The 24007-nt window shown below is 48.9% G+C and overlaps 1 protein-coding gene across 3 annotated transcripts in view; it reads left to right on the forward strand.

Annotated features, from left to right (window-relative positions):
- Window positions 1-24007, forward strand: part of ELFN1 (extracellular leucine rich repeat and fibronectin type III domain containing 1) — a 95690-nt gene that overhangs the window by 45196 nt on the left and 26487 nt on the right. For 2 of the 3 annotated variants that reach the window (XM_056503230.1, XM_056503229.1), the window contains exon 3: window positions 10913-11042. The exons of the other annotated variant lie outside the window; for it this stretch is intronic. The gene's annotated coding sequence lies outside the window, so the exon portion shown is untranslated. The remainder of the gene's footprint in view (window positions 1-10912; window positions 11043-24007) is intronic. 3 annotated transcript variants of the gene reach the window in all.

Consider the following 24007-nt stretch of genomic DNA (forward strand, 5'->3'; position numbering starts at 1 on the left):
GCAAGGCAAATCCTTTTATCTTGCTGCCCCTTTCATGGAAGTCTCCTTTGGCCACTTTTATTTGTGATTTTGCCTTTTCCCTTGATTATGTGTTGAGATTTCTGTTAGACTCTTTAGCATTCTGTCCTGCTTTTGGGTTACAGTGTTCATTCTTGGAGCTTGTTGTCTCTGTGTTTATCAAGGGAGGCAGCTTTTTCATAAATGCATTTTCTTTACATTGTTAAATGAAAAATTGTCCTGAAATAAGAGTTTTCACTGCTTAGTGTAAGATTTTATAATGAATAATCCTGAGTCATTTAATTTAATATCTTTGAAAATGTCTTTTCTTAGATGGTCAAACTGACATTTGTGTTCTCTGTCAGCATAGTATTGAGTCTAATACTGTGTGTTCCCTTTTTTCCAGTGCACAGTCTGAACCCAGAAGATGTCATTATTTGAGTGTTTTTGCTCAGATATTTAAATGCTGGTATGAAAGATGATTATTGACTTTTCACTTCAATGATGTAGTCTTCTTCAAAAATCAATTTTCCTTATATGTTCACCAGCTGTATTTAAGAACTAGCATTTGGCTAGCACTTTTCACAATTTAAAATAGAAACATCTCTCATGCAGTGGCTTTCCTTAAGAGATCTCCAACACTTCCCTGTCACACTAATCTCTTTTTAAATAGAGGAAAATTGAGGCAGAGATGTAGAAATTTGTCCCAGGAAACACAGTGGTTGGAGCAGGAAGGAAAAGAGAAAGCAAGTTGAAAAGGAGAAATCAAGCACTGGTATCTGTCCTGCTGAACTATCATATTAAGTGAATCTGTTCAGTTCCCAGGAGGGTAATTTATATCACTTAGGCTCTAAGAATCCTGTGTGTTCCATGTTTCTGGATAGACAGATGGATGCTCCCTTCACATGTCTGTGTTCCTTTTGGTATCACACTGTGAACTGAAGGTCTTGCTCTGCCTTGTCTTGAGCACGCTCCCATGAGCACTGCCAGCAGCCTGTTAAATATGGATGATCCATCTTGGTTTTTCCAGATGAGTCAGGAAAAAATACTGGGAATTTTTTTTTCCGACAGGTGCAAGCCAATTGGTGTAGAGAACTGAAGTCTCCAAGGTTTTTCCCTGGCCCCCAAGGAATCCTTTGGCTTCCAGCCATGGGCTGTTTGTCATCAGCTGCATCCTGTTCCTGGCAGAAGCACGCCCCAGGAAAGAGCACAGATCTCTCTCCTGGTGAATTAGCACTCACAACTCTTTGCCTCATTAATTTTATCCCCACTCTTCCTCCACATTTGTTGGAGAAGGGTCCTGACATACTTTTTTTGCCATTTTTGTGCCCCACTCAGAGCCAGTTGCAAACATGTCCTTTGGAAAGCTGCATATGGATGTCCTGGCCTTCCTCTGGTGACTTCTCCTGCCATTTAGCTCTCTATTCTATTTTCTCATGTTGATTTTTGAAATGGCAATGTCTGGTTTTCCTGGAGAGTTCCTGAATCCTGAGTCCTGGGTTTTGCACAAGCAACCTGTCCCATATTGTAGAGCAGGAGTTGAATCTGGAGAGGTTTTGGCAGGATGGCTCTAAGAGATGGCTTAGATGTCTCTAAGATCTAAAACCTGAGCTGGCACTAAGAACCTGGTCTTCTGAGAGGACTAAAACTGGCTCCCACTGAAGTCATGGAAGGTAATAATCTCATTTATTTATGGAAGACTTATAGCAAGAAGCCTCCTGGAACACAGTAGGATTATTTTTGCAGTGTGGGTTATTAGCATTGACCCTGGACTATGGCAAAACAGAGACATGAAACCTTCTGTCTGCAAAATAGTTCCCAAGGTTGTAACCAAACCCTTAAATTGCAAGACATGGCTGTTCAAAACTGGGAAGATGGGTAGAAGAATACAGGTGTTGTCTCAGAAATAAGTTGGGGGTTTGTAGAAGCTTGGAATTGCTAATGTCAGGAAACCCAAGCTCAATTAAAGGCTTGGTCTTTTAGGGAGGCAGCACTCAGTTGAGAGGCCAGTGCCTGCTTTCCTAGGACTGCAAAATTACAACTTTCAGGTCACACTTAGAAAGCAATTGGATGTAATCTGTACCTTTTGCTTGACATAAAAGAGCTAGATGAGATAATCAGGCACCAGCGTGTCCCCAGGTCTTTTTTAAACACTGAGATCACTCAAGGGTGTGATTATGAGGATTTCCCCTTCTCCATCTCCTCTCTGCTGAGGGAGCTGCTTCTCTTGTGTCTGTTCCCTGGAGGTGTTGGCCAAGTTCTTCCAACCACTGTTGGCACAACTTGAGTTGTTTTCTCTGGTGGAGCACTCCCTGTTTCAGCACTAGAAAGGTGAAGTGTCTAGGCCAAGTTCATCATCCAGACTCCACAGTCAGTGGAGAAAGTTGAACACCTCCAGAGTGTAATTCATCCCATCCCAAAATAGATGTTTAAGACAGGAAGAATGAATCACTCTCTGGGGGTTGGTGCACGTCTCTCTGTTCAGTGATGATAAAAGAAGTCTAGACAATTGCCTTAACCTAGACATCCAGCTGTAAGACACCTTCAGCTGCGTGAGATGGAGCTGTGCTTTAGGTCTCTGAGGACCAATTTCCACCCCCCTGCTCAAATGGGAAGTAGTTTTCTGATTTCACAGCAGCTTTCAAGATGAAGTCACTGACAGTCAGAATCTCAGCGAGCCACATATGGCAGTGTTACCATAACTGAATAGCTTTTTAATGAAAGGGTTTTTTACCCTCAGTCCCATCTGGGAGTTATCCATGAGAAGTTGATGGTGTTTTGAGGAATATTTCTTTCTATTACTTGCTGAATCATTGCCACCATTAAATATTGCTGCATAATTTCCTCCCAAGGAGTCTGTTGCATGTAGATAATATTCAAAATGTGGTTCCCATTGATTACTGTGATTGAACACATGCCACACAGGATGTTCTCCATGAGCAGGAGCACAGCTCTTCAGATGGTGCTTGCAGACACTTCTCATTTGTGAGTTCATTCCTCGTGGTCTGAAATTCATCTCTCATCTTCTCTCTTGCCTTCCTGTGAGCTCATTTGTTGAAGTATTTGGGGAAAGGCAGACAGGGAAAGGCAATGGATGACTGCAGAAGGCAGCAGAGCACCAAGATCATGAGGAGCATCCACAGAGCCCTGGAGAAGGAACCACAGTGGAGGCAGCTGAGAGGAGGGAAAGCCTCCAGCACTGGACAGCCAAAGAGCTGGAGCAAAGCTGGCAGAGCAATCCAGGGTTTTGGATATTGGCTGCTGCCCTGTCCAGCCCACCCCTTAGAGCAGAGCACCTTCAGTGGTGTTCCCATGCAGAGAGCAGGGAGCAGGGCCAGCACAGCCCAGCTCCAGCCCTGCCTGCCTGTCCTTGCTCCCAGGACAGGGTTGCTGCTCCCATTGATTGCAGAGCAGGTAGGTGAGGATGAGGATGTCCCCAAGGGGATGAAGAGTTCCCTGGCAGAGGGGGACAGATGTGCCACTCCATGGGCAGGGTGAACTGGTGGAGAGGAGACTTCAGGGTGCCAGTCTGTGATCCTAAAGCTTCCATCCCAGACAGGTTAAAAGGTTTGGAAACTACAGAGCTTTGGCATCTCTGCAGAGAAGAACATCTCAGCTCATCTTGAAATACATAAAGATTTAATTCCTTTGACTTTCACTTTTAGATTATTTTTTTGCCCTTGCTGTTTTAAAAGTTCAATTCAACATGGATGTGCAGTCCTCAAGGAAAATACTTGGAAAACGTATTGACCAATATGGTTAAAGGAAAACATTCCTTTTTTTCAAGATGTCTTTTGTCTCTCTGTTTTGGAAGATGGCAGGGAGTTGGCATGAAGCCTGAAATGTTCGGGATTTTTTGTTTGTTTGTTTGTTTTGTTTTGTTTTTTGTTGTTTGCATGTGTATGTGAATTTTCTAGTTGCCAGAAAACAGAATTTTCCCAGTGATGATACAGGTGCCTCTTTGCTTCCTCTGCCAAGACATCTGCCCAGTGCTGCCTGCAGGACCCTCAGCGGAGTCCAGGCAGCAGCAGATGTGCTTCTCTCAGGGAGTTCCCTGCTCCATCCCTCGCTGTGTCACAGCTGAACACACCCTGCCAAGACTCAAGCAAAATATTCCAGGAAAGGTTGAGATATTCACCGAGCTCAAACTATTGTACAAGAAGTACCCTGGAGCAAAAACAGGGCACAGCGAGCTGCTCCCCCCAGCCCTGCGGGCACCGTGCCGTTCCAGACAAACTCCTCCAGATAGCATCCAGCCAGAGATGTTTGCTTAACACAGCAGCTCTTTGAAAAGGCAAACAAATGGACAGTGAAGCTCCACAGACGTGTCACTGTGCAGCGATTTCCGTTCAGCGTTGATGTTTAGTGCCAGGAAACCCTGACTCATGAATATGAAATCAGAAGGAAAGGAAGAAAGCAGTTGTTCATTATTAGAGCTTCGAGCTGGGCGTGTGGTGGGAATTAGCATTAGAAAACAGGCGGGTTAAAAAGAGAGGGGCTGGCTCTGATGGTCCAGGAGGGCTGGAGAGCCTGGCTCTTCAGTGCTGTTGTGGGGCTGCTCTCAGGCTTTGCCCACAGGGAATTGCTGCCAGAGAAGAGCCCTGGAGCTCAGGGCTACCGTGATGAGGCTCTTGCTCATCTTGAAGTGGGGGAAAGCAGGTCTTGAATATTCTAGGAAATCCTTCAAATTTACCTTGAGATAATGGTGGGGAAGAGGAGCCACTTAATTACCAGAAATAAGAGAAATAACTGAGAGGAACCTCCAAGAAAACAGATCAACCTCAGATAGAAATCCTGAGGTCCCTAAAGGAAGCTTGCCTTTAACTGAGACTCAGTGGGGTAAAAATGAAGGAGCCCACTGCCCTGATGCTTCTGCAGGTGGGATTCCTGTCTCTGCTCCTCACCTGCAGTCCAGAGCTGAGAAAAGCCTCTGTGAGCCTGGGGTGAGCCTGGCTCCCTCCAACACAAGCTGCCTTCCAGCCATGGGGGTGGGACACCATCCTTCCTTCTGCATGTATTTCACCTCAGGAGAGCTGAGCTTGTTCTGCCAAGGAGGGATGTGGGTCAGAGTCACAGAATGACAGAATATCCTGAGTTGGAATGGGTCCAGAAGGGTCACTGAGTCAGCTCCTGGCCCTGCACAAGACAACCAACCCCAAGAATGACACCAGGCACCTGAGAGCCATCCAAGCTTTTCCTGAACTCTGGTAGGCTTGATGCTGCCATCACTTCCCTGGGGAGCCTGTTCAGTGCCCAAACACCCTCTGGGTAAAGAACCTTTTCCTAATGTCTCTAAGAAGAGTGATGCTATTGCAGCAAATATTTTCGATGGTACTGGGAAGGAAGAAGATAAAGACATTGCTGCAGGGTGGCAAGGGCTTGTTTTGCAAAGCAGCTCCTTGCATCAAACCCTGGGAGCAGCTCAAGGCAGCAAGGGAGTGTGTCATCCCCTCCAGTGCCTTCATCTGAAGCCACCCAGCTGTGCTGCACAAGTACCCCTCTGTTTCCTTGCATTTTGGTAATTCCAGTGCCCTTAAAACACAGCAACAGCTAATCTGTCAGTGTGGGGCACGGCAGCTTGCAGGAATAGCAAAGCATTTGGCTGATACCCCTGGCCTGGAGGGTGCAAGGTGCCAGGCAGGAGGCTGGACAATGGGCTGGGACCAGACAGTGAAGGGCCAGGGTGCTCCTGACCCAAATGTCCCCATGCCACCTCTGCCCCCAGGGACAGCACTGGGGCATGGCTGCTTTGCAGAGCCAGGCTTTGCCCCAAGCCAGGCCTTGGGAAGCTGCTGGCAGGGCTCTGCCCCACCCCAAGAGCTGTGACAGCTTCAGAGAGTCGTTAGCAAGCAAGGCGCGCTCCACGTGAATAATTAAAATACCTGCTGTGCTTTTAAATAGTTCAGAGCCAGCCCTGGAGCTGCGTGTGAGAGATGGCTGCTGCCTTTGGAGGAGGCCAGAGCAAAGAGGAGGGCTGATATCCAGTGGAAAATTCAGGGCTGATGGTGCTGCTGGCAGGAGGAGGGATGCTGCTGGCAGCTTCCAGAGGGATGCAGGCAGTCCCTGCTCCTGAGGGAGGCTGGAGGCTGACGCAGCTCTCCTTGCTGATGAACAGACATCATGGCACACAGCTCTCCAAAGTCTCCCCTCTGCCAGAAATCTGAGCAGCAGTGGAGCTCAGCACCCACCCTTCCAGCTGCCCCAGGGCTCTGGTGCTGGTTCAGCTCTCCAAACCTGTGGGATGGGGATGTGGAGCAGGGGATCAGGGACAGCCCCACAGCCCTGGGGCCCCTCAGCTGAGCACACACAGGTGGGGTCTGGGGAGGATGCGCTGCCTTTTGCAGAGATTTCCCCCAGATATCAATTAGACACTGAAATCAAAACACTTCCTGCGTGAACAACTAACAGAGAGTCCCCTGCAGTCTCTCAGCAGCCAGACTCCCTCTGTTCTACCCCCAGCTGCCTCAGTTTGTGTCAGAATGGCACTGAAGGGCCCTGTGCCCCTGCATGGAGGAGCTCCATGGAACAGGGAGGATATCAAACACTGTGCCTGTGTCAGTGCTGCTGGAGCATGGAGCTGTAAATCATCTCTTCTCGTGAAAAAATGGGTTTCTGGGCAGGGAGTGGAGGGAAAAAATGACATGCCCCATGAGTTAGTTTCAGATTAAATTAAACCATTGTTTGGCCATAGATATATATCTTTTATATATTTATATATAATTTTTTGCTGTGGAAAGCTTGGACAATTCCAATTTGGGGTCACTGTGCAGTGATTTTTTTTTCCCTCTTTTTTTTTTATTATTTTATTTTTTTAGTTCAGCCAATGAACCAAAAAATTGGTTATTTTCACAGCTTTGCCATGATTACCTCCAGGGCAGGTAAAAGCAAAGTTTTTAGTAGAAATGGGGGAAAAAAGTCTTTTTGGGGACTGGCACAGTGAGGAGACAGAAAGACAGCTGTGTGCTTTGCAACAGTGTGTGATCATCATCCTGATGTTTGGTCCATCCCTGGTGCCATGTGGGGAGGGGGAGCTGCACCTGCACCCCTCTCCTGTGGCCCTTTGCCAGGAAAGGCCAGGGCTCCTGAGCTGAAGATCAACAAATTAGTCTTCTTCTCCCCCACTGCAGAACCTTATCCATCTAAATATTGCCTTTAATTTAGAGCCATGTAGAGTTTGAAAAGCCCTTCAAGTTCACTTGGGCTGATGAATTGGTAATTGAGTGTACCTGGGTGTCGGTGCCGGCTCTGCCTCTCTCTGCATTTGTATCAGTCCGTGTTTGTTTTCTCCAGCTGTAAATCACTCAGAACTTGGAGAGGCTTTTATCAAATCCTGCTAGGAGCTGCTCGTTTTCCCTTTCACAAGCACATTGCTAATGCCACGTGGAACCCACTGGCTTTGCTGTTCGTTTAAAAACAATGAGGATGATATTAAATGGGGAGAAAAAATCCTTAGCAACCAGGGAGGAGGAGGAGGTAAAGAATTGCTCCTGTCCCTCTGGAGTTCGCTCCTTTGGTCTAATGTCTGTCCCATTGATCTCCTGATCTCTCCAAGCTGTGCTTGGAGAGTCTGATTTATTGCCCCACACTCCCTTATCCCCCTGGGTGTTGCAGCACTTGTTGTTCTCAGCTTCTTCAGCCACCAGCAGGTCAGCTGCTGTTGCTGTAAGGCAGGAAGTGGTGAAAGAACACAGCAACACGACTCCTCTTCCAAGCAGCAAGAAGAGATGATTTATTGAAAAGCCATGGCATATATGTATAGGATAGATTGCAAAAATCAAAGTAGAAAAGACTCATTGGTCAAAGAAGGCAACACCTCTTTGAAAACATGCTTTCTGCAAAATATCACAGACACTCACACAGCTTGGTGGTCAACACCAGGTGTTTATCTGTGTTGTTCTTTCTTCCTTCCCTTGTTTTTTCTCTGAGAAAGATCCCCAGCCTGGGAAAGGTCACAGCTGAAGCTGAGAAAGACAACAGCCTGGAAAAAGTCCGGGCTGAGTTTTTCCACAAGCCTTAGCAGTGTCCACAGGCTGCCAGCCTTGGACCAGCCTCACCAGTGCTTCCACCTCCTGGGCTGCTCACTGTGCCCTTTCTACATAGCCCTAGCCTGTACTGGGCATGGAGAGTTAAACAGGTGGTTTTAGTGGTTTAAGGGAGTCAGGGCCATCATCTTAGGGTCTCCTGGTTCTCCAGTGTGTCCTTGGTGTCTCTCTCTCCAATGGCTTTGACAATACCTGGCCCTCTCCATCAGTTACAGAGGGAGCACAGCTGGCTCCCTTCCCTCATTGCCCATATCCAAGCTCACTCCAGTCAATGTGCTCCAGCACTGACATGTCTGGCAAAAGGAATTTCAGACAAGAGAGGTCACAGTCCTGATTTGCATTTTCTGGAGCCGCTCCCATCCCTCACCCCATGGAATAACTGGAGGAACAGCCCCACGTGTCTGGCATAACCCCTCCACCCAGCCTGTGCTTGAATGTAGATTTTTCAATGAACTGGAACGTTGCTATTTGCTCAGAGGAAAAAACCAGCAAGTTTTATCCATTGACAAAGAAACGTGCAGGCTTTGCAATCTGTGTGGGAATGTTTGGTGAGCGTAAAGTGAGGCGAAGTTTGCCAAACGATTATTCATTAGGAATTGTTCATTCAGCTCTAATTGCTTGGGTCTGCCTGTTCTTAGAAGGACTGTGTGACACCTTTGTAATACACAGTTAAGGTCAGAAAAGTGTTGGTAGAAATTACTTCATGTTAAGTCAAGCTTTTCTTTGGGTGTTAGGGGGCTATTCCTTAGCTTAGAAAGAGCAGTAAGTGATAGTGCCTGGTTTCTTGTTGGGCCTGTGCAGCCTAGTTAGCTAATGGAGTGTGAGTGGTGCCTTATTGACTCCCACTTTCTCTGTGGAAGGAGTAATTAAATTCACCTGCAGAATCCCCATCTTCTCATGTGTGGCAGTGTGCAACCTCCCTGCATCTCGGCTAACTAGATTAGAGATTACGCATGCTGATGAGAAAGCACCAGCTAGAAAAGGTCTGGCTTGGCTTTCAGATCCCAGCTGTTATTTGCAGGACTTCAGCTTAGGAAAAACATCTTTTTGTTGTTGTTGTTTTGCTTCTAACCTGACAAACTTTGTCTGGAAACCCAGAGGAGCAAGCACCAGGGAGCCCCACCGTCTGTCTTCCAGCAGCATTTTCTGAAATGGAACAACACTTTAAAGTCTGGCCAGCTCAGCCTTTCACTTCACAGAATATGTGCCTGTCTCTAAAATACCAGGTTATTTTTCCTTACCCCCATAATATTCCCATCCAACATTTACTCTCCTGGAAATAACCAATCCAATGCTCACATACCTGCATTCAAACACTTGTCATTGTTCTTGTGCTACTGCCTTTCTCCTTCCAATTTAGAGATTATATTTCATAACTGACCTCCAACTACCTATTGCCTCCCCATGACACTTCACCCTTGTCTGCCTGATTGATTAGTCTATTATGCTCTGCACTCTTCCTGATGACTTACAGATTGCCCAGTATCTGTCACAGGCTTCCTTTTGTTCTCTAATATTCCTGGAGTTTTGGAACACCCTCCGGCTGCCATTCTCTCTCCATATTCCCTGGCCACCACCTGCCTCTCTTATGAATGTCTAGTTTGGAAAAAGGAGAAGAAATCTTTTGCAAAATAAACCCCTACCTGCTGTGAGTTCACACATTTGCTGGTAAAACACACTTCTGAGGCACTGTCATTTTCAATGGGGCTCTTTATTTCCTTTGCACCATTTGGAGGTATAAAAATGTCACTAGACCAGGCTGTGATCAGTGGCATGGCTTGGAAAGCAGCTTTCCCCAGCAAATTTCCTCACCTGCACAAGTAAAGGTAGCAGTGACAGAGAGGGAGCAATGTTGTGTTTAAAGATGTGTGTGGGTAGGAGGGTTCTGTGTCTGCTGGGGGAAGGTCTGGGACGTGTCCCAGTTCCATCCATCTCCCTGTGCTTGTCAGAGGCTGTCCAGCTCTCTGATATTGTTCCAGGCTTGTCCCAGCTCTGTCCATCACTCTGACATTTAATTAACTGCCCCATTCTCCTGGATCTTGCACTGGATTTGTGTTGTCTTCCTGAAATACCTCTTAGGTCATGTCTGAATATTACTAGCAGGAAGAGTAACAAAATGGCTGTCACTAATATTGCTATTATTGTTACTGTGTAGATGATAATAAAACAAGACATTGAATATCATAAAGATGAGTACTGTTACACTCAGTGTCACTTCTTCTTCCTACTGGTTGTTTGGCATCACAGGTGAGCAGGAACTGACAGCAGTGGGAAGCACGGAGAGCCCTGGCCAGCCAGGCATCCAAAATAATAGAAAAACAATGAAGGTGTGGGAACTGACCACTGAGAGCAATAAAATCACACTTAAGATTTTAAAGGACATTTATGGGACCAATCTTCAGGTGTAACAAGGGTTATTTAACTTATTAAAACCTGCACATGCTGGGTGGCTGGTGCTGGTGGTGGCAGTGGCTTCTCACTCCCCCAGGAGCTCTGCATTGATGCTCTGTGCCATCTGCCCTGGGCATACCCAGAGCTATCCATCTTCCTTGCATCTTTTTCCATCCCTGTCTGGCATTTGTCCCATTCTTTTTACTTCAGTACCAGGTCCCCTTCCAGCACTTCTCAGCATTCAAAATCCACTGGCAAGTGGATTTCTTTTCCCTTTTAGTTACTCTGTTGAGCAGCTGCTCTGATTTGGACCTCCCTTGGTCTTCTTCCCCTTTACCTCTGGTCCCTGTGTCTGTGTGTTTGATCCATGGCTTAAGCAGCTGTTCTGTCCCTGGGATGGCTTGGTATTAATCAAGCCATCAATCAATCTTTTATCCCCTTTGTTGAAACTCCCTCTCATGCTTTCTGTTTTATCCTTGCAGTTTAAATACTGGGCTTGGTGACCTGGTGGGATCCCTGATGCCGTGTCCAGTGTGCCTCCCAGCCCCTGAGGACAGCAGCTAGGAGCCTGCCAGGACTGTGCTGGAGCCAGCAGTGACACGCTGCCCAGAGGTGAGGGGTGCACTCCATGGCATCTCTGCAGTGGGAGGAGGAGCAGGGATGGGGCAGGTCTTTGTGGGGAGGGTGCAGAGCTGGGAATCCTCCCCAGGAGTGGTGAAGGGGAGCCTGTGGAATTCATTCCCAGCAGGAAAGAGTGAGAGGCAGACACAGGCAGGGCTGTGTTTCTCACATTGCTGATCGTGGGGTGGGTCCTGGTGGGATTCTTCTCCGAGTGCTGACCTCCCTGGGGAATCCCTGAGCTGTGGCTGCTGCACTCCTGAAAGTGTGGCACCAGTGAAAGCTATCGTGGTGGAATACTTAACTTCTGTTTTTTTAAAGAATGAATTCACATTATTCTTGTGAGATTTAGGGAATAAAGAAGAAGCACATTAATTCTCCCCTGCAGATGAGAAGTGCAGTACGTGCCTCCATCCCAACTTCTACAAAATTCTGTTTTACAAAGCAGAAAAATAACATCAGGTTCATGTTGGAGCTGTAGCTCAGTTTTCTAAGAGCAGATTTTGCCCCATGTTCCCTGTTCAAATGATTAGCTGTGCTGGGCACTTTGAAATTTTCTCCTTCTTCCTCATCTCCACCTTGACATTATGAAAAGGGTTTTCATTAATCCATTGAAAAAGGAGATAACTTTTGTATAAAAGTGCACGGTTGACAGGTTTGAGTTTTTTGGGTAGTGTGTAATTTTTTTTTTACACTGTTATTATTTAAAATATGCTTTCTAAGAGGACAAAAGGGAATAACTTAATGGAAACAAATTTCTGTGGCAAAATGTGCAGCTGGATAAAAAAAAAAATATTATTTCTGTTGTTGCTTGGTTAGACAGGTGAATTTTGAATTTGAGTACAAAAGGTGCTAAAAAGTGTGCCTTAACTTCTCCTCAGTGTGCTGTTGAGATTGAAAAGAATAATTTTTTGGAGAAAAACTTTTCTCTGAGCCTCTATTTCCAGCATTGTCAAATCTTCAGCAGCGGCCTTTTCCTACAGCTATTATCATGTTTTCACCTTTTTCTTCTTCCACCTCATTTGTCCTTTTTTGAAGGAAATGTAGTGCTGGAGAAAGGCAGGCAGGTCTGTGAGCTGCCATTGATCTGGAAGGGGCAAGAGCATCCCTGGAAGCCAGAGCAGAGCAGGGATGCAGTCCCAGGGAAAGATGGACAGCCTGGCCTGGGGGAAGTCATCTTGAAAGCATCTACAAGCCCTTAAGACCACCTTTCCAAAATGACTTTTAACCAATTAGGATCCTAAGCATCAATGAAGATAAGCTGAGCTTAGGTGCTCAGGTCCCTTGGGGCAGACACAAATATCTCAGCAATGCAGACAGATAGACAGTTAGCCTGGCCAGATGGATCCAGACCCAGAGGCAGGCAATGAATTACAAATATAAGTGCCAAAACAGGCTTGGGACACAAAGGATAAAAGGCAGTTGTGTTATTTGAGCTGATAAGCTCTGCATCTCGTCTGGAAGATGCCAGGCATCAAAGGCTCCTGCAGGGATTTCACAATGGAGTGTTACACCATCCTCCACTGAGTTACCTAAGATGTAAAATGGGCCTTGCAGAGAAAGCTTCATGCCTGCCACAAAGGAGCAGAATAAGAGTTTGTTTTGAGAACTATTAGGCTGAATAATTTGAGATTGATCTCCATGGACACTGTGAGCTATTGCTCCCAACAGAGCAATGATTGCCATTAGTGTCTCAGCTCCCTGCCTTCTTCCTCCTTTTTCTCCCCAGCCTTTGCAAGGGCTGGGTCAAATGCTGCTCAGGCAGCATGAACAATATTTCCTCCTTTTTTGGTCATCATTGTCCCTTCTATTCATTCCTCAGAAGGCTTTTCACAAGCAAGAGGTATTTTCAAGGGTTGTAAGCATTCATCTCAATGTACATTTTTATGCCTATTCTCCTTGGAAGAGCTGGAGAACTAATTTACTTTATTTGACCAAATGAAAGGAGCTTATGGAGGTAGCCCTGTGCAGGAGGTCAGGGGGCTGGAGAGGAGAGACCTCTGAGGCTGCTGTGGAATTTCTGGCAGGAGCTGAAAAGTAGCTCTTGCTGTTTAGATTGGTGCTGGGATCTTCTGTGTGGTCCCATCACTGCTCCAGCCACGAGGGCTGAGGAGCAGTAACAGCTCTAAGTGCCTTGGATGGGCAAGCCTGGGGTAGCCAGGCTGGCAGCCCTGGGTTGCTCTGCCAGGCAGGAGGTGCCCAGGGGGCTCTGGTGAGGGTTCCCCCCATAGGGAGCCCCATCCCATCCCTGACTGGGCAAACCCTTCTCCAAGCAGCTTCCTGCAGTGAGCAGATGACTCAAACCCATCTCCTGGGCACTCCACTTCATTCATCAATTAAATTGTTTGCTGTGGACGGTTTGGCCCCGTGCAGCTCCAGGATTTGAGCCTTGTAATTTTGCTGGCAGAGGACAGCGGTGCCATGTCCGTGAAATCTGCCTGCCAACTCCTTCCCCTGCTAAGCATTTTCTAGGCTAACGATCCTGAAAACCTTGCCAGCAGCCCCAGCTCTGTCCCTTTCAGGGCAAGCCACTCATTTAAACGTGAGCACATCTAAATGACTCCATCTGCTAAGTGACGTTGGCAAAGAAAAGATTATAGCAGGAGTTAGTGCTGTGTCCTCGGGTTGTAACCCTGTTATAAAATGGGCTGGGAGAACAGGGGGACTGCGAGGAGCTGAGGCTCAAAACCACCTGGGTGACTGTCAGCTTGATTTATTTTCTTGCTCATTAGATAAATTAGAAAACTGGCAGAAGAAATCATCTCCCGCTCTCGGCTGCTTGGTGACCTGCCACGTGGTGCCAGCTGCAGGGACATGCAACTCTGTCACCCCCCTGGCCCCTCTCCCCAGGGACACAGGGTGGGACTTGGGTCTCTAGTGCCACACATCTCCATTGTCCTAAACCACCCCATTGCCCCTTCTGGCTGATTGCTGGCAACCACCAGAGTTTCACTTTTCACTAATACTGCTGATTTTTGAACAGCAGCTATTTTCTAGGTGAAAACAGCAGCACCAAAAATTGCTTTGGAACACTGGCTTTGACCTCAGAACTGCTTGTTACCCTCATTTCACAAGCCAGACTAGCTAAAGCAAAATAACCTGGTTTGTGGCAGTATCATCAGGCAGGACCTGCTGCCCTTCAGAGATGTTGTTCAACACTTTGATCTTGTGGCTTGTGACCAGTCTGCCTTCAGCAGCTGTCCCCCTTGCTTATGAACCAGACTCATTTTTGTCTGTCAAAAGGATGAAACTTAATGGTCAGGCTTGATTTAAATCCCTGGGTAAAATCACTGTCTAGGAGGTCAGGCTCCATCTACAGCAACTTCTAACCTAAAATCTCACTGAAATATTCAGCCTACATAACCAAATGTTAAACTTGGATCATTTAAGCCATCCTCAGTACCTTTAGCTGCATCTGATGCACTCCTATAGAGGGAAATGAGGCCACTGTTATACACATTGTATTTACACATGAGGAAAAGCTTCCAGGCAGGATGAGCTATTAAGAGACTGCAAAGCATTTCTCAGCCAAGCTGGAGGAATCCCCGCTGCAAACAGATGCTGAAGCCAGGGCAGGACCTTGTGGGAAGGAGACCTGGGGGTTCCCAGCACTGCAGGGAGGTGGGGTGCCAATGCCTGCCCTGGGAATGATGGTTGGATCAGATTTCCTCTGCTGTCTGTGCCCCTTCTCCTCCCCTTGGGACTTGTGCAGTGCCTGCACAGGAGCCTTGTCATCCTGGCAAGCATGGGGACACACGTGTGGCTCAGCCCCTGCAGGTGTGTGCCCATGTGTACAAACTGCAGCAGGGGGTGGAGAGACAGGGCTAATTCCTTCTTGTCATATGCAAGGAATCAGCTTAGGGCCCTGAGCTCTGATTACTCTTATCTCAGCCTGCATGATGCTGGCCATATCCTGAAATTACCCGGATTTTTTCAAAATCCAGGGGATGGCTTGCACTCACCGTGGGCAAACTGCAGCCCTGCTTTCAACCCCAGCAGGTTTGAGGGGCTGAAGTTGGGGCATGTGGTTTGAACCTCCAAATGCACCTGGGTGGGAAGTGCCTGAGTACCTGAAATCCCTGATGATGGAATCCCACATGGAGCAACACCAACAGCCCCTTCCCAGGCTCTGTGCAGAGCTGAGTGCTCAGGCAGACTCACCTGCTGGGATCCTGGCAGAGAACATGCCTCTGAAATGGCCAGCCAGGGAGAGATGCTGTCAAGCAGAACATGGAGTGAAATGTTTGGGATTAAACTGAGAGTCCCACCTGCCTGTGTGTGCATGTGGCACCTCGCACTCCCACCTGCCACTGTCCCCATCCCTGCCTGCCAAGCCCACCCTGCCTGGAAATCTGAGTGGGGAAATCAAAGCCCTTCTCCACCCACTCCTGCTGTGTCTCTCAGCCACTGACATTAACACCAAAGTGGCTGACATTAGCTTTGAATGGATTTTAATAACCCCCTTGTGAGCCTGAATTACCCACACAGCGTGAGGGGCACTGAGTTTGGAGATGTGGTGATGAGCAGGGCAGCAGGGGCCAGACCAGCCCCCCAGGCTGTGAAAACAGGGCCAGACCAGCCCCCCAGGCTGTGGACACAGGGCCAGACCAGCCCCCCAGGCTGTGGACACAGGGTCAGACTCCCTCCAGGAGCTGCAGTGCCTTCTGCACCGGTGTGGAGCCCTGGCTGTTGCTGCCCTCTGGAGAAATGCTGCTCTGGCACCTGCTAAAACAAATGTCCTGCCACCAGCAGCTCTGCAAGGGGCTGATGAGCTTCCCAGCACTGGGATGCTGGTCCAGGTGTCTCCATGGGATGTTCTCCCCTCTGGGGTAAGGTGTGGCTGCTGCAGGGTGGTGAGAACCCCCAGTGCCACCAGTGAGAGCATCCCCAGCCCTACCAGTCCATGGCATAAATTAGCAGCCTTGTTTAGCTGCCTCTGTGCATGGGGTACTAAATGAGATCATGGCTGGCCCAGCTGGGAGTCCGGACTAGTGTATGAAAATCTAGCAAGAAGATTAAAAGGTGTCCCCAGGCAGAAGAGGGTATTTATCCCTTTCTTTGTGGCTGAGGTGCACATGGCATGGGAGTCACAGGGACAGTGACCTCCCCTGAGCACCTGCACGTGGGCAGAGCTGTCTCCCCACGGGGACTGATCCTGGGGACAAGACACAGACCAGAAAAGCTCCTTCTGAGATACAGATGGACATATCCAATCTCCCCTCCTGCACCAGGAAACGGCTCCCTGCCCTGCAGCTCCTCCACAAAGGGAAAAACCCTCATTTTCCTCTTCTTTTACACAAGGGAAAGCTAAAAGGGATGGTCAGGTAGGTGGTTCTCATATCTTCTGGGATATGCAGGGCCTGGAACATGCTCTGAAGTTACTTTTCCTCAATTAGAGCTCACAGGATCTGAGCAAGCGATGCAGGACTCTTGGCCAGTCACTAAGTCACATCACCATTTGGGTGGGCAGTGAGGATTTCTAGCTGCCATTGAAATCCACAGGTATTTCCAGTATGGAAACAGGAACATCCACAGGGACATGGACAGGAGATCCCAAATGGGGTGGGCCAGCAGTTTCTCCAAGTCAGGCTCTACAGGGGCTGTGAAATCATGAGGCACTTGCAAGAACTGAGTACTGATAACAACCCCTGCAAAAAAGTCCCTTATAATGATTGAGTTATATTTAAGAGGCTCCTTTATACTAAGTAAATGCAAATAGTTTACTCAGAAGATATTTCCCACTAAGATATTTTCTACATAAAATGCTAACAGATTGAGATTATGACTCTAATGATTATTTTTATTGCTGGTTTACATTTAAATGGCATATATTTCCCCCTACTGTTCTCTCTTTGGGTTAAATCAATAAAATCTATTAAGAAGGTTCTTTTTCCTCTAAGATTCCTCCCTCTCTTCTTTCTGTCTCATCTCCACTGGTGCCCTTTTTATCCACCCACCACCAGAGATTTTTCAGTGCTGCCTCCACGATATTGGTGCCAAGGATTTGAACATCCCCTTTGACAGAGTGGAGTGAATCTGGAGCTCCAGTGCTGTTCCTTTTCCTCATCTTGGGCTGTATTGCAAGGAGAGGAAGTTGGAGCCTCTTCCCACCCTCTGTTAACATAGAAGCTACACCTGTGTGTACTCCTGTACCTCCTCAGCTATGGAAGCTCTTGTGCTCCTTCAAACAGTGGCTGTGGCTCACCAAGGAGGTGCTGGATTTCTGTTTGGAGAGGAATTCTCCTGGTATATACACAGCAAAAACCATTAAGATGCTGACCTTTAAATTGGGCTTCTTCCTGCTCATGTAGGGAGGAGGTGGGTTGAGTGCCCAAATCTTATTCATTTTAATGACAAATCCCTCACAGAGAGGCTTTGAAATGCTAGGCATTAATGCAATTCGCCTCCCTCTGCTGCAGCTTGGCTGTGCTGTGCAGGGGATGTCTCTGCTTCCCTCTCACAGTGACAGCCCTGTAGATTTGCTCCATAACTACTGTGCCCAGGTACCATTGTGTATGGATTTGTGAGCTTAAGGCAGAGCTAACACTGGGATCTCCATGTTCCTTAATCAGCATCACTGACCTTTCTTTCCTCCATTACTCTCAGCATCACTTTTTCCCCCCCCCCCCAGATTAATTTGCATAGGTCTCATGTTATCCATGTTTTTGCTTTGTCCCTGTTATCCCATTACCCTGGATAATCAAAGTTGGCTGTAATGGAAACAGCAGAAACAATTTGCTTACCCTTCTATTACAAGATATTCCCTGCACTAAGTCTGAGAATACCTGCAGTTCTGTGGTAATGCTAATTAACTGTGCATACATATAGAAAGTAAAGCAAATGCCACCAGGATCCTTTGGGATGGTGGGGATTAAAGAAAGATGAGATATTATTCTCCTCTTTCTCTGTGCTTCACTGTCCCTACCCTCAATGGAAATTGCTTTGCACTTATAGAATAAAATGTAATACATGGTGGAGGAGTCACTGACTCTGCAGAGAGATGGAGTTAGGAGCAGAGTTCTCTCTGCTAATAAACCCACTATGGAAGCAGTGATCCTCCCTGATGTCTTGCTTCTTGTTCTCTTCTAGAGTGGGGCTTTTCCCATGCAGGTCCCCCTGCCTTGAGCCCAGTGCTGATTCCTCAGGGCCACAGCTATCCCCCAGAGCACAGCTCCAGCAAATATGGGTGGGAAACCTGCCCAGCCTCGAGGACTTTTTGGAATAGTGTCTGTAAGGGAGTGCCCGTGGCAGTGCAGGGTACCTGCTGCTGGAAGTGGCTGTTGTGTCCATCAGGATGCTCATCTTGGGTGGCTGAGGCAGCAGCAGCTTCAGAGCAGGCTAGGGAAGCCCTGGGGTGCCAGAGAGAGCCACAAGGGTCCCAGGGTGTCTGTGGCACTCATGGAGCACAGCCTCACAGCTGGGTGGGAGCAGAGTGACCTGCTTCAGCAGGCACTGTTATCTTCCACCCCAGTGGGACTTGAAAATCCCTTGTTGACTGAGGTATAAGCAAAGCATCTTTCCAGGCTTTTTTCTCCTCTGTCCAGGAGCAGGAAGGCTCTGTGGCTTCTACAGGCTCCCTGAGCAGTGCAGCTCCCACTGATGATTTCCTTAGTGCTTAGAATGGGGTCCCACCTGCTTCTCCCTGCAGGTTCAGCATCACTCCCACCTTTCTGGTTGTCTGATTTCATGACCTTGCTCCTTGGCAAGCTGGCTCATGGCTTTGCATCCTGCAGACTTCCTCACCCCTCTGTCTTTTCTGCTCATTTGTGATTTGACCTCAGCAAAGCACCATTGCAGGTGCCCTCTGCTCTGTGCTCATTGTGCTCCATGCCCACACCTGCTTTGCCCCAGGTGCCTTTATCATTTCCACCAGCACAGTTTCAGTAAATCCTGTGCAAGACAAAAACCACAGCAAAGTGTTGTCACTCCACCTGGCCCACACCAAACTGAGGCTGTCAGTCCCAAAAGCTCAGTGGGGTGGATATACTTATTGCTAGAAAGCTTTATATTTACCTTGGCCTTTCTGACATTACAGTAAATGCTTTTCAGAGCCCAAGAAGTATAAAAATAAACTGCAAGAAAATCAAGACAGCTAATTAGCCAAAGGTTACTGCTGGGCTCTGTGACTGTCAGCCCTTTTGAAGTTCTGCTTTACACAGGCAGATGTGTGTGCAGTGCTGCTGCTCCTTTGAATAAATGTCTTGGTTTCCAGAGTGGCTTCATATCTGGATGTGACTGAACACATGTGAGGCCTGTCACAGCGAGCCTGGGCAGGATAATCAGAATCCTTTAACCCTGCACTTCTCAGTACTGGAGAGCAGCTCACCTTGTGGAGTGGCTGATCAGTGCTGTGCTGCCTCCTGGGAGCTGGCAGGTGAGGAGGGGCAAGAGAGCTGCCTGTCTGCACAGACAGTCCTGGAGATGCTCCTTCCCCTGTGTGTCCCTGCCCCCTGCACTGTGGTCACAGCCTGCTGAGGGTTTGGATGGTGCCATTGGGGATCAGGAGCCTGGGAAGTGCTGGAGCACATGTCCATCATTCCTCATGTCCATCATTCCTCAGTATCCAGTATTTTCCTGAGGATGAGCATCTTGTGTGGAGCTGCAGGTACACCAGATGGGACAAGAGGAAGGGGAGTGGGGGTCCTGGCTGAGCTGAGAGCTGAGGGAGGGATGTGATGGCCACACCAGAAGGGAGAGGCTGAGCTGCTCATGCTGGTGGCCCTGGTGGACTTGGATGCTGGGTCCAGAGGAGTGTTTTGCTCATATTTGGGCAGGAGAGCCCTGGAGCAGTGATGGAGTTTGAGCCATGTCCCTTGAGCCCAGCCACCCTCTGGCCACAGGCTGTGTGAGCTTTCTCTCCCTGTGCTCTGAGCTGCTGCACACAGGGATCAGTGAGAGTTTGGGCACAGTGACCACGGGAACCACCAGCATCACCTGTGCTGTCCTCTCACTTCTCCTTGTTCTGCTTTCTCTGGGCTCCAGTTCCCCTAGGAAAATCCTTTTTGCACTCCCTCTTCCCTGTCTGCCAGTTTCTCCTGCCTCCTCCTGTGCCTCTCTCCTGCCCTCAGCTCGTGCAGTGTCGTGTCTCTCAGCATCGCTCCTGGAACATTAATGTGCTGCTCATTTCCTTACAGGCTTTACACCACGAGCTGGGGCTTTATGTGCATGTGTGTGTGTGATTCAATTAAACAAAACACAATAAAATCAGTGAAAACAGAGGGAGGCACAGACAGATAGCAATTCCCTGCTCTCTGAGGGCTGAGCTCGTCTGCCTGTGAGCTCGGCCCCAGCGTGGCTTTCTGATGTTGCCACATGGATTTGCTTGTAGCAGCTCTCTGGATCTCATCCTTGGGGTTTCCATCCCTCTGCCAGGACCCTGAGACAGCAGCTGCTTCTTCTATGCTGTCACAAGTTGGGGCTGCTTTGTCACAGGAGGTGAACCTTGGAGGAGCTGAGTGTTCATTCCAATAAGGCTGAGTCTGTCCCTTCTCTTAGACTGTGTGGACCTTGCTGAGCAAAGTCAAAGGATGGGGCCAAAGCTCCTGGTGTGCAAGAGGAGGGAAGGAGCTGCCTCATGGAGCAGAGAACCAAGGGACTGTCCTCCTTCCCTGAGTGTCACCAGCACCTCCACAGGAGGATCTGTGGTTCCTCATGGACCACAAGTGCCCACAGCACAGGGATAATTTTTAGCTGACAGCAGTACTGCAGCATTTCCTGTGCATGCAGCCAATGCACCTGGAGCCATTCCCAGATGTGTCTCCTCATTAATGCCCCCTTAGCAATTTTCTGAGGACCAGCATCCATCTCCAGCATTAAAAACAGTTCCTTCCTCTTTGATTTATGGATTTATTAATCCATGCCAGCAGGCAAGAGGCATGGCATGTCTACATAATATATTCATTATTAAATTGTTCCTTTCCTTTTTCCTCCACCTTCCAAGGCTACACCTTTCTAATTTCTCTGTAACATCTGAACCTGCATGCTGCACTCAGAGACAACTTGCAGCATGGGGCAGTCAGCATGATTTGGTAGATCAGCCTTGCAAGTCTGTGCTTCCCCAGCAGTGGCCACAGTCAGGCTGCAGCAGAGGGAAGACCCAGTTATCCCCATCTCCCAGCTGCAGGAGCTGCTGCTGTGGCCAGGGCTGTGCAGTGCTCAGTCCCACATCACTTGTGCTGATCATGACACAGGACAGGCCAACTGAGCCTGCTGGCAGCTGTGCCTGAAACAGTGCCCAGCCAGGGCTCCAGCAGGGTGAGTTTCTTCTGCACCATTCAGATGCTGGCTCCAGAGCACTGGTGGCTAATGCTGTCCAGCCCTTGGGTTCAGGGGCCAAAACCCAGATGAAAGGGTGTTACCTCCCCACCTGCTCGAGCCATGCTCCTGGCTCTGGGTTGGCAGCCACCTTTGCAGCTTTGATGGCTTCTGTGGTACCTTGCTGTTCCCAAAGTACAGCACAGATCAGATTTAGCAGCCAGCTTTTAGTGATCTCGCTGTACCATGGCCTGGGAAGAGAGGAAAGGAAGATCTCAGACCTTGGCATGGGGCTGCTTTAATTTTCTGTGTCTGTGCTGTGTGAGAGCTCAGCCTGCTCTGCACCCTCAGGACAGCCCTGAGGCCTGGCAGCAATGCCCTTCATCCCTCTGGGATGCACCCTGCTGCCCATGGCAGTTTCTGCAGACCCACCTCCCTGCCCTGGTCACTTGTTCTGGTGAAAAGGTGGAGGGCAGGTAGATTTGGGGATCCCATCCCTGCACTTCCTTCAGTGCATTTATTGCCCATGTCCTGACCTTGCAGTGTGACAGCTGTGATGGGAAAGTGAGGTGGTTATCTCTGTTATCCCCCTCGATAATCCAAATCCAACAAGTCCCTGCAGCTCCTGCCCCTCCTGTCCTGGACCATTCCTTCACCTCAGCAGTGCCTGCACAGGGACAGCTGCCCACTGTGCTCTGTGCACACCATGTCCCCTAAAAGTTGTGCTTTTCTCTGTTCCTTAGAGGAATGGAAAGACAGGCTTGCCTGAAAGGCTGTGCCTCTTGAAGCACAGCCTGTCCCATGCCTGCCCCTCATCTCCCCCCAGGTTTCTCCCCCCAGGTTTCTCCAGACCTCCTGTCTCCCTACCATCCAACAACAGCTAGAGGAAAAGAGTGCAGCTAAAAAAAGCTGATGGCATCTCTCTCTGCAGCCTGGCTTAGCTGAGCCTGCTCCAAATCACCTTCCTCTGAGGGATTGCCCCCACTTTGCACTGCCCACGTGTCCCTGCTGTGGCTGTGTCACCCTCCCAGGGACCCCTGCCAGGGGAAGCAGCAAGACATTAGCAACTTGGGGAGCTCAAGAGCAGCTTAAAAATACTTGTGTTCTTTTGCTAAATATGAATTTGTCCCAGTGGTAATAAGGCTGGTTTTGTTCAGCAGGCTCTTAGCAGTGATTATTGCTGGTTTTCAATTTAAAAACCAGACGGTCTATTTATAATGTATAGTATGTGGACTGAGATTTTTTTTCTTCTCTTTAACTTAACCTTTAAAACGTGCTGTCATTTCCACTAGTACAATCCAAGGAAGCAGAGAGGTATCTGTCCCCTGCAGACCCCATGGGTGGAATGATAAGTAAAACACAGTTAACAGAGCAAGGCTGCAGCAATGCTTTGGGTGAAAGATGCCAGGAGGGAAAGGCCTGGGGATGTACCTGGGGTGTGTTTTTGGTGGGGTTGGAAGGGCTCTGGGCACTGTGCTGGGTATTTGGACTGTCTGTGGCCATCTCCTGCCCATCTTGTTCTCTCTTGTGCTCACATCAGCACCATCCCAGCACAGACACCAGGGGAAAAGCCAAGCTCCAGTCTTGGCCTGGCACTGGCTCCAAGCTGGCAAAGACCCCTGGAAAGCAGCCAGTGCCTGTGGGTGCTGGGGTGGTGCTGAGAAGGATGGTGGTCCCAGGGGTGCATGGGGGGGTCCAGCAGAGCACTGCTGTGGGCTCTGCCTGGGCTGACAAGCTCCTGCAGACCTTGTATGAACATCTCTGCATGCTCTGGGCATTGGCCCAGCATGGCCCCTTCCAGGCCAGCACTCACAGCCCTGTGTGCTACTCAGCTGGCTGGAATGGCCAGTGCCAGACAGGAGGGGACACTGGACCCTGAGCACAGCAGGGCAGTTTTGTTGTAGCATTGAAGGCATTTGTTGAATGCTCCCAGACAGGATGTGGGGCTGCTTTGGCTCCTCTGTGCCTTGCTCTCTGTGCACAATCCAGCACCATTGAACAGCAGGAAATTCCACACTTGCATGTGAGTGACTGAGTCCCTCTTGGCCACCTGTTGACCCAAGAAGTTTCTTGAGGCAGCCTTGGCTGCAGGCAGGTGTTCTGAAGGCCAGGTTACCCTGTGTTTGCAGCCAAGCATGGCCTCATAGCTGTGCTGCCTCTGCCATGCTGAGGCTGTTTGTTCCCCTTCTTGTCTGACACGTTCCTCTCTCCATTTCCCCACACAGCCCCTTTTACTGCCACCGTTTAGTTATTTTCTTAATTAAATATAGATTATGGCTCTGGGAATAAGGGATTATTACTTATTCATAAGGTACTTAGATTTTAAAGCGTGTGCAGAGAAGGGCTTATCACAGTCTGTGTCTGCACCATGACCACAGAGCCAAGGTGAGCTCCTGAGGCTGCCAGGGCTTCACCCAAGCCTTGCTCCTCTTCTCTCCTCGTGACCTCTGTGCTCTGCTTCCTCCTCCTTTTTCCTTTTTCCAGTCGAGGCTTGCCAGCCTTTTGCAGGGAACCATTCCCAGTGCCCTCTCCCAGGCTGTTCCAGCCCCTCCATCCCGCCTCTGCTTCCCCCTCCCCAGGGCTGTTGGCAGCTCTCCCCCGATGCTTTCCCAGCCTTCCCGCTGTGCCAGCAGCTGTTTCACCTGCCCTGCACGGGAGAACGGGCACTTAGCAGGAAGCAGCTCTGCAGGAGGGGCTTTTCTGCA

This window comes from Oenanthe melanoleuca, chromosome 14 (genome assembly GCF_029582105.1).
Source record: "Oenanthe melanoleuca isolate GR-GAL-2019-014 chromosome 14, OMel1.0, whole genome shotgun sequence".
Taxonomy (NCBI): domain Eukaryota; kingdom Metazoa; phylum Chordata; class Aves; order Passeriformes; family Muscicapidae; genus Oenanthe; species Oenanthe melanoleuca.